Source organism: Chrysemys picta, chromosome 10, assembly GCF_011386835.1.
Source record: "Chrysemys picta bellii isolate R12L10 chromosome 10, ASM1138683v2, whole genome shotgun sequence".
Classification (NCBI taxonomy): domain Eukaryota; kingdom Metazoa; phylum Chordata; order Testudines; family Emydidae; genus Chrysemys; species Chrysemys picta.
The window spans coordinates 87,877,530-87,893,362 of record NC_088800.1 but is presented as its reverse complement, the minus strand read 5'-3'; the positions used below and the strand labels follow the sequence as shown (position 1 = coordinate 87,893,362).

Below are 15,833 nucleotides of genomic sequence, written 5' to 3'. Positions count from 1 at the left end.
TCCCGGCCCCGCCCCCGCCGGCTCACTCCCCCCCCGGCCGCGCGCGGCCCATAGGGGCGGCGCTAAGAGGGCGGGGCCTGGCAGGAGCTGCCACCCGCGGCCTGTGGGGAGCCCAATGCCCGCCCGCCCGTCTCAGGCTCTGCGGGGCTCGGCCCGGCTCCCGGGCGGCGGGAGGGCGACAGGCCCGGGCGATACGGGCCCGTGTCAGACCAAGTCCCTGACACGCCGGTGGGTGTGAACCCGCCCCCGCCGCCCCCTGCCCGCGAGCCGCTCCCGGCCGGGTCCGAGCTCCCAAGGGCCGAGGCAGTGGAGCCCGGTGCTGGGGTCAGTGAGCGGCGCGGGGCGGGGAGCTGCAGCGGGGTCAGTCAGTCAGTCAGTCGGGGGTCAGAGCGCCCCGCCCCGCGTGACCCGTGCGGTGACGTGGCAAGAAAGGCCCATGGCCCGGGGGGGGCAGCGTTAACCGGCGTGTCAGTGCGGGGTGGTTCATCCCCTCGAGCTCGTATTGGTGAACCGGGAAGTGGGCGGGCTCACCTGCCCAGGTGTGGGCGCTGCACGTTGATAACGACGTGGGCAGATGGGAGACAGCCCAAAGGGGAGCAACAGAGAGAAGAGGTTTAGAAAGCCTGGTCTATAAGGAAAGGCGAAAAGAATGAGGCGTGTCTAGAGAAGGCGCAGGGGGACATTATGACATCCGAAGAAGTGGGCTGTAGCCCACGAAAGCTTATGCTCTAATAAATTTGTTAGTCTCTAAGGTGCCACAAGTACTCCTGTTCTTTTTGCAGCTATGTAAAGGTGGTTAGAATGAGGTAGGACAAGAAGTAGTTGGCTTAATTTGCAGGAAGTGAGATTTATTTGCAATGTAAGGAAAAGGTTTCTAACTGTAAGGAGAGCTAAGCCCTGCAACAGGTTACTGTCTTGGAGATTTTTAAGTTCGGGTTACACAAGCATTTGTTAGAAATGGTCTGCGTATACTTAATCTTGCCTCAGCAAAAGGGGACATGTTAAATGACAGCGTGAGGGCCTTTCCTGCCCTATGATTTTATCTTTTTGGTGTAACAAACTATGTGTGACACAACATCCTAGACAGGTTTTGGGTAGAAGTCTGTCAATTTTCAATGTTAGAAGAGCAGGAAGGAGCTTGGGATTGCTTCCATCAGCCATGTTTTGGCCTCTGTGTTCTGGGCTCAGTCTATGATATCTATGGAGGATCAGTTATCTTGGTTAAGTAATAGGAAGGATCCATACCTTCTCTGAAGTGTTTCACGTATTTATCCTTGTGTGGTTTCAGTTTGTCATTTATATCAGGCCTAATTTTCAGGGTCTGTGGGCCTCTAGATTTTAGAGCAACATAAATAATAATAATGGCATCAGTCTGTAACCAATCAAGTACCTCCAAAATGTCATTAGCCATGCCCTTCTGTCCAGGCACTAATAACCACTTATTTCCATCCCCTTTCTGGGCTGTGCCATATGGTAATGTTTCCTAAAAGGCACAAGTAGAACCTTGATGTGTCATCACTTCCCTTTTAGCCATTAGAATAGTTAAAATATCCATTTACAGATTGAAATTTGAACATAATGCTGTAGAATTAAAAAAAACGGACATGCATATTATGTCCGTGTAAATACTTTAGAGCAACATAGAAATTCAAACCATGTAAAAAACCCAAAAGAAGTCACTGGGTTTGCAAAAAAGAAAAATCCAGCTTTTTCTCAATCTCCCTTGTATCTCTTTTATGTAGGGTTGTTTGGAGAAGACAACACCACCTCTGATCTGGACAATCGTTACTACAAAATATAAAGAGAGCTCTTTGCCACAAGTTGTGCTGGGATCTGGATTTGGTAGAAAGCATTTTGGTTTGAAAAACCATTTGTCACTCAGAATAGGTTAATAGGCTACGGCCATGATTTTGCTTATGATGTGGCCATGAAGAAAGTAGTAGGTTCCTTTGTCTGCCTGTATTGTATTTGCAGCTCTCCCAATATGTCTGTGACTTTTAGTAACATGCTGATTTCTCCGTCTTCCAGATCATCAGTGAAAATGTTAAACAAAATGAGACCTGACACTCGTCCTGGTAGAATCACTAGATATCTGCTTCATACATGACCATTTATTATTTTCCTGTGTTTATAGTTCTGTCAGTTTTCAATCTTCATGATTGAAATATCCAAACTGATTCCAATTATTTTTCTATTAAGACTTTATGAGGCACAGTATCAAATTCTTTACTAAAATCCAAATATATTACATCATATCTGATCCCTTCACCCATTAATTTTTGCAATTCTGTCAGAAAAGAGCAATCACATTTGTCTGGCAAGATTTATATTTTATAACCTCCCAGTGCTGTTTATGTCTCATGACTGTTACCTTTCAGATGTTTAGTGATTTTTTTAAAATGAAAATATCTTTTATTATTTCACTAAGGACTTACAGGAGGGTAATTGGGGGATCTCTTTTCCTTCTTGTTTTGAAGACTGGTACTGAGTTCGTTGTATTCCAGTCTTCCGGTACCTCTCCACTTCATGATCTATTAAAAAAATTGACAAAATGTTTATGTTCATCCTTTAACAGTTTATAAAACATGTAATCTGAATTTGCTAACTTCACATTGTAAATTTACAAGTATCCCCCCATACCTGCTATTTATCAATAGGTGTTTTTACAAAGACTTCCTAATTTTCAAAACTCATTTTCTCATTCTAGGTTTTAAAATATTCTGCATATCACTGTCATTTTCAAGAGTTTATTAAACTGTTTTTATCAAGGATGTGTTCTTGTCTCCTTTGGTTTCTCTTCAGATTTTTGGTATTAGCTTCTCTGTTTGTCACTTCTGTTGCTATCCAGTAGGTATCCCCATTCAGGCCTTAGCTTATTTTATCTCATACTTACTTTTATTGTCCAGGATCAGGCCCATTAGCTAAGCTGCGTCAGAGTCCCATGACTGGAACAGAATGAGTTGCTACAAGTCATAGTTGAAGGACATTGACAAATCCGTATGGCTGTTGCAGTCAGGACTGAACTGTATTGGGTTTAGGATTATAATACGATAGGGTGGTCTGAATCAGGATTAAGGAATGTCACCAGACTTTGATAGGAGAAGCTTGCAGAGCACTTGCCTGCTTTGCATCTGGGTTTGGCCATTGGTACAAGTCTTTCCCTGCCAAGAACTTTGATGGAGGAGTAGGGTATGTTATTGGATTTGGTTAATTATTGGGTTTGTCTTGTAAATCTCTGATACTATTTCCTAATGAAGTATTTAGCTCTGTAGTGTATTAACCTGTTAGCAGTACAACAGCTAACTGCAATGCAGTGGAACACAACTAAATCTGTTGTATTCAAAACAATACATATGTGGTGTTATTTGTCAATATGGATCTTGGATTTGCAGCTTGCATTACTTGCTGGTGGAATATGTGAGAGCTAGGACATTTTTTTAAGGGTAAAAGCTCTTTTGAGTGCAACAGTTTATACAAAGCATGTAGAGGCATATTGATTCCTACTCTACAGCTACACGGAAAGCTAGGTAGAAATATTTAGGAGCATAATTTTTGCTTTGCCTATTAGAAGAGTTACATAGTCCTTTACAAATTACATTTGAAAGGTTCAGTTTTGTGTGAAAAACAACTTGTTCTGGTTGGTAGTATTTAACAGTTAAAATGGATTAAAATACTAACTCAGGATTATTTTCGTTTTTTTTCTTTTTAGATAAATTAAGTTTTAATGATAGGTTTTGTCCAGAATCATTTGTCTTTAGCCACATTACTGGAGTGTACATCCAGTTTCTGAAAGCTGCAAAATTGGCCATTAGTCTGTACAAACACAGCATAAGGGGTTTTTAGGCTTTGTGGAAGGACACTGAACACAAAACTATGATTTAGCAACAATGGGCTGTTTGCTCTTCTCACTGAAAAGCTGAAGCTGAAAAAAAAAAAAAGCAGGCTTGAATCCTTTGGTCTTTAATTACCAATGGCTGGATCTCATCCTGCCATATAAAAACCTGGAGATGGACCAGAAAAGGAGGAATACTCCATCAGGTCCCCTGAAAGAGTTTTCCGCACCCCTTATGCTCCCATAAAGAATGGGCAGGGGGTTTGGATCCCACAAGATCCACTGGAAGGTCAGGCAACTGGATCTGTGTTCCTGTCCCATGGTTCCCCTGTCTTCCTCCTACTCACAGGCATCTTTGCTCCTTTGTGCAACTCACTGAAGCACATTCCATTGAAATATGTATGACATCTTTGTTTCTTTTCCATTCTCCTCCTCATCAATATACATGAAATAGTTTAGAAAATAGATAAAACAAGAATCTTTTTACTTCGTATTTATTCCAGTCTATACAAAGTTACTGTTGGGAAAATCAAGTGTTTACCAAATACATGCTGAATATAGCTTGTCTCTAAAATGCGGCATAGCTCAAAAATAGTACATTGCATAAGAAGCAGGCTCTTTGTATTTTAAGTAAGAGGGACATAAATTACAGCCCCTATTAAAGAGCAGAACTTACAATTTTCCAAGGTTATTCTCATTAAATCCATGTGCGATGGGAAATAGCTCTATATAGGACTGACTTACTCTTGTGACGTAGTAGTATGTGTTGCGGGTATAGTAAAATAACATTGAACTATATTTATTTCTAAGCAAAATCCCTAGATCACAGTTCACCTTAATTTCAGCACACTGACTGACTATTTGCCACACCAGCAGCTGAAACGAGAGGTGTCAAAAAGATTAAAAGAATCCCTTTTGGCTGCATTTATAATATGGAAACTCATATGAATGTCAACACTTTTCACATTTGACATGAACACTACTTAAGCTGATCACAGAATATCAGGGTTGGAAGGGACCTGAGGAGGTCATCTAGTCCAACCCCCTCTTCAAAGCAGGACCAATCCCCAGACAGATTTTTGCCCCAGATCCCTAGATGGTCCCCTGCAGGACTGAACTCACAACCTAGGGTTTAGCAAACCAATGCTCAAACCACTGGTGCTGCACAAAACAGAGGGTCATTGCTGTTCAACTAGTATTGGATGCGGGGTTTGGGACGGAGCTGGATCTAGCAACGGATTTAAAAATGATTCAGTCTGTAGTGTAGACCCAACCTTATATGCTGCAGAAATCCATCCATAATTTGTGCTCATAATGTAAGAATACAGGGATAGAGACACTAGTTGCTGGGCAGAGCACAGTATTGGGATTCATCTGCCTCATTCTCATTTTCTTTGAGACAGCTACATCTTCTGATACAATTTGTTCTGAGTCAGGTCCTTCCTCTTATTCATTTGTCACTTAATCTGAACATGCTGAGGAAACTTTCTGACAAAACAGAATCATTATGTGATGTTGCTTGTGTGAGAGAGAGAGAGACACACACACACAGGAGGTTGAAAGTGGCACAATATACAGCATTTATCTACTGAGCACCTTGCCTTCCTGGATCCTCATTAGGGCTTTCAGACACAAGACAAAAGAACGTGATGATGGTAGAGGACTTTGACTCCTTGAAGCATTTCAGAGATGCAGGTCTTGTTTTTCCTTTAATGCCTCTTATCCTTTTTCTTCCTTCAACCTTACCAGATAATATGGCGATTACCAGACGTCTTCTTGCATTAATTTTATGATAACATTTCAGACTAGATTTGCACGATGCATTCTGTTACCTCCAGAATCTTTGATTATATTCTCTTGAAATTCAGCATGCACAGAACTGGCCCATTTGAGTAAAGCAAAAAGAAACTGAACATCTGGAGAGAGAAATAAAGGAACCAGTAGGGAAGCCTTATCTACTCATAAACTACATTTACATCCATATGCAAAGTATAATCCACTAATGACAAAGAATGTAGGCCATATTTACAGGTTGGGGGGACTCTATCCTGGGAAGCAGTGACTTGAAAAAGGCTGGGGATCATGCTGGATAATCAGCTGAACATGAGCTCCCAGTGCAAGGCTGTGTCAAAAACAGCTAATGTGATCCTGGCATGCATAAAAGAGGAGAATCTTGAGTAAAAGTAGATTATATTACTTCTGTATTTGGAACTGGTGCAACCAGAAATACTGTGTCCAGTTGTGGTGTCCACAGTTCAAGAAGGATGTTGGTAAATTAGAGAAGGTTCAAGGAACAGGCACAAGAATAATTAAAGGATTGGAAAACCTGCCTCAGTGATTGACTTGAGGAGCTCAATCTATTTAGCTTAACAAAGAGAAGGTTAAGGGGTGACTTGCTTACATGTGAATGATGGTGGTGGGGTAGAATGATGATATGAAGAAGATGGCTATTCTGCACTTTGAACCTTTTTTTTGTTTTGAAAATGGGTTAATATATTTATAAAAACTACAGATGAGTGCTGAAAGGCTTAGCTATTTTTGGATTGCAGACTGTCACATGCAGCAATGAAGCAAAGTCTACTATGGACCTTCCTATGCTAATCTAATTAATATGGGAGTTGCTCAGATACTATGGTTGACAGTACCAGTACAAAACCCTAAGATAAATAGATACCTTGTGTCAGGTAGGGGCACTCCGGGGTTGATAAAGGGGATCCCAAATCCTGAGTCGTCAGATGCCTCTGCTTAAATGCCAGTCCCCTTCTTTTTAACAATTGAACAATAACTTTATTTTTAAGGTGGGGGGAGCCATCAGGTGATACCAGGAATGAACCCAGGAAGAGACCCCTTGTAGGATTTACTCATTCTCCTTGTTGTCAACAAGCTCACTCAGTCACAAATTTTTCCTATAAATGCCGTGCCCTGACAACTCTGGAAGCATCTCCTCATTTTGTTCTCTTTGCTTGCCTGTGAGCCAGCCTTCCTTGCCATAGTTATCGATCACTCCCCCTCCTGCTCTACCATAACTGGCTCCCTATCCATTTGTAAAATCCAATACAAAATTGATCTGTTGTCAGTATTCTGTAGATTTGGTTCACTTGCTTGTTTTGGTGATCCATTCTTGGTTTCCCCTCTCGCTTTCTCTGTCTTTGAGTCTCCTCAAAAGGATTGGAGCTTTTGCTGTCCCGGCCCATTTATCTAGAACTTGGCTGACCACTCTCAGCCATTGAATGTTAAATGTGTGCTGATGCTTTGTATGCAGACTGCTATTGGAACATTTATTGCCTTGGAAAGGGACACTTCTTTTGTTAAGCCACATTTGTCAATATTTGATCAGTCCAATGTTAACAAATGTTGCAAACTTTACTTTGATGGACTTTCTGATTGGTCGTGCCATCTAGATGAACTTTTAAATTCCTGAAGTTGCAAGCAATGTAAATCTGATTCTTATTCAGTCATTGTTTCCCAAAGTTTAAATATTATTCTCAGGAATCTCTCCACAAATTGCAGATTACATTAGAAAGATTTGGATTTTCTATTGCCAAATAACACCATGTTCTGTACACACAGTCTCTAGAAGAATATTGTGGTATAACAACCTTGGAGAGGTTGAGGAGTTCTGTAAGTGAAGAGCCAGTCAGGCACAGATTTAAACTCTGATTAAAAGTACACCTCTACCCCGATATAATGCGACCCGATATAACACGAATTCGGATATTTATTTATTTATATTTATTTATAATGCGGTAAAGCAGCGCTCCGGGGGAGCGGGGCTGCATGCTCTGGCAGATCAAAGCAAGTTCAATATAACGCAGTTTCACCTATAACACGGTAAGATTTTTTGGCTCCCGAGGGCAGCGTTATATTGGGCTAGAGGTGTATTGATGCCAGGAGTGTCAATGAGAGAGAAGAGAAAGGGTACAGGTACTCACTATGCCATGCTGCGCATACAGTGGATGGGGATTTACTTATAAAATGGTTATATTGTGTTCAATGATTTGAATAATGGAATATCTTGAAATATTCGTGTACTTGACTAGGTCTCTTTCAGTTAAAATATGATAAAAGCAGATTTTTAGGCATATGTTGTGTTTGTGTTTGGCCCTTGGTTTAGAAAATATTATTAACAGCTTGCAGTGTTGTCCTACAGCTAATGACCTGGTTGAGAGTGACCAGGATGCAAATGTATTTTGGTGGATGCAAATGTATTTGCGAAGGCTGAGTCATAAAGTCTTGCCATCTGATAGCAAATTGAAATGCTTGCTGTGTCAGGTGTCAGCCATATCGAGAGCCTCTTGTAGTAGATCCAGGAGAGTGAATTGTATGTACAGTTTTTCACTTCTAAGTCACTGACACTAGTCCAGCCCATGTTATCAGTGAACAACGGTTATTACCATTTGAGGGTTGCTGGGCAGCCTGTGGAAATCAATTATGGAACTCTGTTTCAATTCCTTGCAGAGCAGTGTCACCACCACAAGTGCTGCTGCTACCATTTTCATCAGAGGAGCCAAGGTTTTAATGGGTTCTGGAGACTGACCTGTCCTCCTACCCAGGAAATGGTGCTTGCAAAACAGGGCTGAAGATGATCAGGGAGTCAGCAAGAAGAATCTTTCACTGCTTCTGCCTGTACTTTACTAATTCTGCAGACAGAGGACATTCATTCTCCAGGGATTTCATCTTCCACTTGCACTGTAATTCATGTGGAAAATATTTATTTTTTAAAAATGAGTAATAAGTTGAAAAAGAAGAAAATAAAGAGCCAGTAAACGTACCTTGTTTTCAGTTCCTTTTGTCAACCATGGATTCCTGGGAGCCAGAGACAGGGAGCTATGGTTATGTTACATTGTTAGTCCGGTGTAGAAAAATGATATATTGGACCAAATGTCTGAGGATGGCTCTGCACCTACAGTCCCATTGACTTCATCAGGAATAGCAGGTGTTCAGCACCCTCAGGATTTGACTCATTATTTGTAGCCATCTTTTCCTTTATAACACTCTTTCCTCATTTGCTAATTTGAATTAATCAAGAAAACTCTGCCATTGGTTTTGGATTTTATTAAAATAACATCAACACATGCTCAGCAATTCAGTAGTTAAGTCCTAAGTGGGACATTTTTACTAGATGGATTGATTTTTTAAATGACAGCATCTGTTTGCTTGTACACATTTATTTATAATTCTTCCCCTGGTGATTATACCAGGAGCTTGGTGAGTAATAACCAGCTGTTTGAATTAGCGAATAGGGGAAGCAGTTATTTGATCTGTGAAGGAGTATTGAAGCCAAGGCCAGAAGTAATAAAAACTAAACAGATGCCCCAAATATATAATCCCAAGAAGGGACTTGTAAATTACTTGAACTGTTCATTGGCAAAATTACATCAGATGGATTGGGTGAGTTGGAAATTATATTACAGAGGCAGCCTCCCCTTTCCCATCTCCCCCCACCCCCTCATAAGGAGTTTCCAGACAGTGTGCGGGGATTAATCTGATCTCACCCACAACAATCACCATGACTGTGCTGCTGTTTCTGGCAGCCAAAGCACAAAAGGGTCTTCTGGCTGCTTTGATGGGTGACTCTGGCAACACAGAACAATGACATTGGGGAACTGTTGAGCAAGCACATCTTAAGCAGCATTTTCTACTAGACACAATCAGATGTGGGATGCTTTGTGCAGTGGGAGAATGTAGGGAAACTGGGTTCTCGGAATATCTCACTCAGACCCAACATGCTCTGTGACCTGAGTCTTCCATTGCTATATTTCTTCAGCTTTCACTAGCACCACAAGAGACATAAGGACTGGCTTTTATGAGCGGTATCATTTTACTGAGTAATTTTTATGGTGATGCCCCTCCCACTGTCTCAGTGCTACACAGAGAAAAGTCTGTTTTGTGCTGCTCCTCAGGCTGTTGCTCAGTTCCCTCAGCTGGTCCTCCCTTTCAGGGACTTCCCAACAGCTCTCTCAAGGACAAGGAAAGGGTTAGGGCCAGAACTTATGTGGTAATCAGCAATAGCAGACAATACTGTACTGGGAGGAAGCATTCACTCAGACTCCCTTGGTCTTTGTAATGAAGCATAGAAAATAGAATGTAAGCTCTCTGGGGCAGGATCTTTTTGTACAGTGCCTAGCACAATGGGGTCCTAATCTGTGACTGGGGCTCCTAGATGCTACAAATAAATTATAATAATAAATAATGTGGTCAATGTGCAGTGCCTTCTGGAGTGTCCAAAAGACAGACCTCATTTCATATGGGCTTTAGGGAAATCTGGTTTGGGTACTTGTTGTGGGCCACTTCTGTTTGAAACTTTCATAGATTCCAAGGCCAGAGGGGACCACTGTGATCTGACTTCCTGCATAACACAAGCCATAAGATTTCCCTGAAATAATTTTTGTTTCAGAATTACCAATGTTGGAGAATCCACTATGACTCTTGATAAATTTTTCCAGTGGTTAGTTACCCTCACTGTAAAAAATGTATGTCTTTTCCAGTCTGAATATATCTTGCTTCAACTCCCAGCTATTGGATCATGTTACACCTTTCTCTGTTAGATTGAAAAGCCCATTATTAAATATTTGTTCCCCATGTAGATACTTATGGACTTTAATCAAATCATCCCTTAACCTTCTCTCTGTTAAGCTAAATAAATTGAGCTCCTGGAGCCTATCTCTATAGGGTGTGTTTTCTATCCTGTAATCATTCCCGAAGCTCTTCTGTGAACCATCTCCAACTTATCAACATCCTTCTTGAACTGCGGAGACCAGAAGTGGGTACAGTATTTCAGCAACAATTGGACCAGTGCCAAGTACAGAGGTAAAATAACCTCTCTACTACTACTTGAGCTCTAAGAATTGTATTCACCCTTTTGTCCTCTGTGTCAGCCATAGATTTCTCCTAGAGTCCTTTTACTTCCCTTTTCAGTTTTCTACAATTCCTCGTTTCTGATCTATATTCATTACGTCAACATCTCTATTCTTCTATTTGTTATAAATATTTACAGCTGCTTTCTCTTCTCCTCTAAGCCAGACATTTTTTAAAAAGCAATTTGGCCTTCTTTTTTGATTGTGGCTTTTTGGGCATCTAGTAAAAATGTTCTAGCACAATTCCAAATTATTATTCACATTTGTGTATTTAAATCCCCTCTGTCGAGTTTTGGTTGCTTCTCCTTGAAAAAATCTGAGCTGAGTTAGAAGGGATCCTGAAAAGGTTAGAGTTTGGGACAAGGATTACTTATGAAGAGGGAATGCAAACAATGGGATTATGTAAATAGGGAAAGAGAAGAGTTAGGGTTTTTTTTGACAGAGGTTATGAAAGGGACAATGAAGGCTGTCCAGAACATTCCCTTCACACCTTCAAAGAAGGGGTCATTTAATTAAAGTAATGGCTGGTGAATTTAGAACAAATAAAAGGAAGCACTTCTCCACAGCGCATGTAGTTGGCTTGGGGAGCTCCCAGCTGCAAGGATACAGACAGTTAAAGTCTGCAGTCAGATTTTAAAATGTGGATGACTATATGACCAATAATATTTGCAGCTGTGAAGTTAAGGGTACATGTGTCTCAGGTGTTCGGGTGTAAAATGACTGCCCCCCGGGACAGTACAGGATTATTTTTCCCTTTGCATAGGTATGGACAATTGGCCTGCTGCATTAGCTATATATTTTTTTCCACATCAGCATCAAGTATTGACCACTAGAGGAGGCAAGAACTGGAGCTGGAAAGGAGTGACCTCTTCCAATAAATTGTATGTCTTCATAATACACTCTTGTGGTGGCCTCTCTCTCAGCTTCATCTCATCCTGCCAGGCCTACATATGCTGCTTGGGATTTCTTTTTATCTAGTGCAACTGTCTGGGAAAACTCTTTACTGTTTCACTCGCTATTTTCAGTAGCTGCTTTATAGGCAGGGATGGGATCTGATTATTCAGTCTGAAAACATTATAGCAAAATACTTTAGTTTGATGTCAATGCTGTGATGGTCTCCAATGGTGGGACTCTGCCTCTGATGACTCTCACAGACATTCAGACAACTCTTCTGTGCTGAGATGGACTGAGGCTTTTCATCTCAGGGTAATAAGAGCATAAGAATGGCCACAGTGGGTCACATCAATGGTCTGTCTAGCCCAGTGTCCTGTCTTCTGAAAGTGTCCAGTGCCAGGTGCTTCAAAGAAAACAAACAGAACAGGGAAGTCATCAAGTGATCCAGTCCCAGGATCTGGCAGTGTCACGTTATTGACTTGAACTGGGAGCGTATAGAACATGGTTGCAACCAAGGTCCTGTAGTGGCACCAATTCTTGTATAAAAGGGGTCAAATGAGGTGTCTAAGACAAGATTATGGTTTGTTGGTTATGATTATGCTGTCTGTATGTGTGTATCAATTTTGTAGTTGAAGTTATGAATATTGGCTCTATACTGTCTGTATTTCAAACTTAAGCTATGCTTCTGGGAGACATCCCAGACAAGTTGGTGTTAGCTCTGCCTAGCCCGCTTGGTGGCCCATTAAGGACCATCAGCTATACAATTGACCCATTGAGAGAAGGCAGATACTGGTAACTCAGCAAAGTATGCAGGAACTTGCCCCAGTGACTCCAAACTCCATTTTGCTGTAATTTTCCACAGTAAGGACAAAGAGGTGTTCTTACACCTGGAAAAGACTATAAAAGGCTGATGACTCAGATCCATCTTGTCTTCAATCCTGCTTCTTACCTCTGGAGGGACTTTGCTACAAATGGAAGCTCTACACAAAGGACTGAATGACCCATCCCAGCTGGAGATGTACTCTAGAGACTTGATTTAAACCTGCAGTTTAGTTCATCACTGCTACAAGCCTGAAACAAGAACTTTGCCATTACTGTATGTAATTGATTCCATTTAACCAATTCTAGCTCTCATCTATATCTTTTTCCTTTTATGAATAAACCTTTAGATTTTAGATTCTAAAGGATTGACAACAGTGTGATTTGTGGGTAAGATCTGATTTGTATATTGACCTGGGTCTGGGGCTTGGTCCGTGGGGATCAGGAGAACCTTTTTTCTTTTACTGGGGTATTGGTTTTCCTAACCATTCATCCCCATAACAAGTGGCACTGGTGGTGATACTGGGAAACTGGAGTGTCTAAGGGAATTGCTTGTGTGACTTGTGGTTAGCCAGTGGGGTGAGACCAAAGTCCTCTTTGTCTGGCTGGTTTGGTTTGCTTTAGAGGTGGAAAAACCCCAGCCTTGGGTTGTAACTGCCCTGTTTTAAGCAATTTGTCCTGAATTGGCACTCTCAGTTGGGTCCCGCCAGAACCAGCATCGTTACTGGCAGTCAGAGCTTTAGGAACACCCAGAGCATGGAGTTGCATCCCTAACCATCTTGGCTAATAGCCATTGATGGAACTAGCCTCCATGAACTAGAATTAGAATGTATCTAATTCTTTTTTGAATCCAGTTACTGTTTTGGCTTTTGCAACATCCCCTGGCAACAAATTCTACAGGGTCACCAGTTCCAGGTCAGTAGTGACCAGTGGCCTGTGTGAAATGAAATGGGAGTCAGAATTCCATTTCTAGTGGACAGCGATCCTCAATGCCAAATATGCCTTCACCATTGATCTGAATTGCCTGCCCCTGATCTTGGCCATCTCAGCAGAGAGGCCAAGGAGTCCCCCATCATGTTGAGCAGTGGTCCCTCCATGGTAGGAATCAAGCTTATTGATGGAGAAGAGTATGGGAGAAGCTGGCACAGCTGCTGCCCCGCTCTGTGTGCTTCAGGGTAAATAGATGTTATCAGGCCTGAGGCTATCTGCTTATACCTTCCACCAGCCCCAGACCCATTAAGGAACCCAAGAGAGCTGAAGATGAGGGACTAGTGAGTGAATGTAACTCACTCGATGGCCCCCAGTGCGGGAACATGAAGTGATAGTTGTCACAGATGTGTGTGTTTGTTACTATCCCTCACCTTGGCTTTTCGCTACTGATGACAGACGATTGTCTCTTTCCCACTGGGGGAAGAAGAGGACGACCAGTTAGCGCTGCTCACTGTGAAGATTTCAGCAGGGCCACCCAGAGGATTCAGGGGGCCTGGGGCAAAACAATTTTGGAGGCCTCTTCCATAAAAAAAAGTTGCAATACTATAGAATACTATATTCTCGTGGGGTCCCCTGTGGGGCCCGGGGCCTGGGGCAAATTGCCCCACTTGCCTCCCCCTCTGGGCAGCCCTGGATTTCAGGTGTCTTTGCTGGTTGCCTCTTCCTGCGTCTGCGGACAGGAGATGAATTATATTGATTAATAATATGTATGAAATTAATTGTTACACCAGAGTGATTTTCCACAGATAAGCAAATTCCTCCTGCTCGAGAGTGACAGAGCCATGCATTTCAATTGTATCTTGCAGTCGAGTGTAATTGTAAAGTGAAAGTGTAATGACGGAAATGTCTTTATCAACCTGTTCTCTGCATTGTGTTTTTATCGCTGCCATCTGCTGTGCCGAGAGTGGCAGCTGCCAGGTCTTACAAATAGCTCTGTCATGTACTTTCATGTAGAACAACATATTGTCATAATTTCTCTGATATTACTAGCTGGAATAACTTTAACCAAGATAAGGTGACATTATGCGTGGCACTTTGGAATGTGGTTCATTGCAGTGTGTGTAGGACACAGGATATTCTGCCATAGGACATCCAATCCCACTTTCAAAAATCACCAGAAACACTCAAGTTTTCTTTAACATCACTTGGTCAGACCTCCTGTGACCCTAAGCACCCTGTATTCACACTCTACACACTACTGCTGTGATACTGAACAAAATATACCTTGTGAGGTATCATATGAAAGGTAATAACACACCTGTTATTAATATCATTGTAAAATGCATGTGTTGACTTTATATGTGAAGTTATGAATTTTGTCTTTATGCTGTTTAAGGCAAGACAGCCCAGTCTACATAAAGGTGATAAACAGGTCTGTCCTAGACAAAGAAAAGTGGGTTTATCTCAGTTTACATATTAGCGGTAAACAAAGCTATCGAGCTAAACCAGCACAGGTTATCCTTCCTGTTCCTGAACTCCAGAGACAGAGAATTAACATGGCTCCGCACGCCAGAGAGATACAGGAGACTGAGTCCCCAAAAGGCCTTTCTGACTTGTAAGACAAAGACATCCCTTTAGGGATATAAGGTACAGGTGGAGACTCCATTTTTATCCTTCACCTCAGGAGACAAAGAAACCAAGTGATTTGATCTCTGTGATGGGTTCTGGCCAGGCCGGCCAGTAAAAAGGAGATTGTGGGTGAAAAAAACATCTTTAACAAAGACTATATCTTGCTAGATTAAATTTTAGACTTTTAGATGTGTTTTTACTTTTATTTGTTCGTAACCATCTCTCCCTTTCTCTCTTTGCTTGGTATGACTTAATCCATGTTCCTTTTTTGAAAAACTTATTTCACTTTTACTATAAACTAATTCAGTGCAGTGTTTGAAAGAAAGTGTGTATTTACCCCCAGGCAATGAGCTGTGATGTCTGACTTTTTAACAGAGCAAAGTGGTAGGAGCTGTGCATTGCAGAGAAACATCTCTAAGGAGCTCGGGGGGGCTCGAGTCCAACGATTTTTAACTGCATGCTAAGCGAGGACTAGGCCAGAAGCGCCTGGAGGAGTTCATGGGTGAGGAAGACAGACTGGTGTGGCGGGGAGCTGACACACTCTTGCTGAGGCAGACAGGTAACAATGGCTCACAGCTCTGGGTATCCCCAGAAGTGTGTTCCACCTCTTCTGTTAATGACTTTTTTTAGGTGGGCATGTGATTTTGTGTCTTTTGGATGTTATAATGTTAATTGTCTGAAAAGGGCTCTGAGTATCTTTGCTGGGTGGGAGTAACATCAATTAAGTCATTATAAAAATGTAGCTTACTAGCTTTCTCTCTCTGTTTATTTCAATTTGAATTCACTTAGGGATTTCTTTGTATTTGCAAATGCATTCAGGGAGCTTCTTCAAAATGAAAAGAAACAAAAAATCTTTACAGCAATTGGTGCAT

General features: G+C 41.8%; 1 long non-coding RNA gene across 3 annotated transcripts in view; it reads left to right on the top strand.

Moving 5' to 3' along the window:
• The first annotated feature begins 186 nt into the window (after positions 1-186).
• Positions 187-15,833, top strand: part of LOC101946374 (uncharacterized) — a 90,274-nt gene continuing 74,627 nt past the window's right edge. For all 3 annotated transcript variants that reach the window (XR_010591242.1, XR_006175105.2, XR_010591241.1), the window contains exons 1-2: positions 187-324; positions 8,291-15,520. This is a non-coding gene — a long non-coding RNA (uncharacterized LOC101946374). The remainder of the gene's footprint in view (positions 325-8,290; positions 15,521-15,833) is intronic.